Raw genomic sequence first — 1,284 nt, 5'->3', positions numbered from 1 at the left:
CCTATACTATATAGGCGTATATACCACGCCCCTGAATACGCTTATACCTATGCTAACAAAAAGTATAATAATAAGGATTTAGAGTGAGATATATATATATCTAAGCTTTAATTACCTCTTTAAAACTAAAAAAAACTTCTAATACTTCTAAAATATCTATATAAGTACTTTATAGAGGTAGTAAAACTTAAGATTAAGAAATTATAAGAAAAAAAGATATAATAAGAAATTAATTAATAATCTATATAATTAAAACCTCTACCCCTAAAGTAAATATTTATATATAAAGTTAATATAAATAGTAATCTAAAGTATTTTAAAACTAAGATCTATATATAAAGAGACCTCTAGAAAAAGAGTATCTTAGAAAATATATATATAATAACTCTTATTATAAAAACCTTTTATATTATAATAGCTTTAGCTATTTAGTTTAATCTTAAAGTATAATAATTTAATATAAATAATACTTTCCTAAATATAAAAAGGGATCTAAATAGACCTCTAATCTACTATTAACTCCTAGAGGGTTTTAAATATAAAGGAAAGTATATAAAACTTAATAAAGCTTTATATAGCTTTAGAGATATATTACTCCTCTAGTATAAGTATTTCTTAATAACTCTAAAGAAGCTAAAACTTACTTTAAACTTAAAAGAAATATATCTCTTTTAAAATCTTAAATATTAAGTTTTAATTTTATTCTATATAGATAATATATTTATTCTATACTACTAAGACTACTCCTCTAAAGTAAAATAAATTATTAATAGGTTAAAAACTAAATATAAATTTAAAGACTAAAGTACTATTAAGTATTATCTTAAGATCTAAATAATTAGAAATTATATAGCTTAGAAGGTCTATTTAGTATATAACTTATATATTAAGAAGGTTATTAAGTATTTTAATCTTTAAAAAGGAATATATCTTATAACTTTATTACCCCTTAAGGAACTTAAGAAGAATAAAGAATAAGTTTCTCTTATATATATAAAGGAGTATTAAGAGAAAGTTAGTTTTATACTTTATTTAGTAATAATAATATACTTAGATATAGCTTTTATAGCTATATATCTCTTATAGTTTCTTATAAACTCTTTATTAACTTATATAGTAGTAGTTAATTAAATAATCTAATACCTCTATATAATATATTTCCTTATTTTTTACTTTAGAGATATAGGAAATATATAAGCTCTCTAAATTATAAGTAATACTTTATTTACTAATAATAAAGAAATATAGAGATTAGTTTAAAGATATATTATATTCCTCTTTAGA

Source organism: Colletotrichum gloeosporioides (assembly GCF_011800055.1).
Source record: "Colletotrichum gloeosporioides strain Lc1 chromosome Unknown consensus_67, whole genome shotgun sequence".
NCBI classification, from domain to species: domain Eukaryota; kingdom Fungi; phylum Ascomycota; class Sordariomycetes; order Glomerellales; family Glomerellaceae; genus Colletotrichum; species Colletotrichum gloeosporioides.
The sequence above is the reverse complement of the archived record's forward strand: the minus strand, read 5'-3'. Positions refer to the sequence as shown.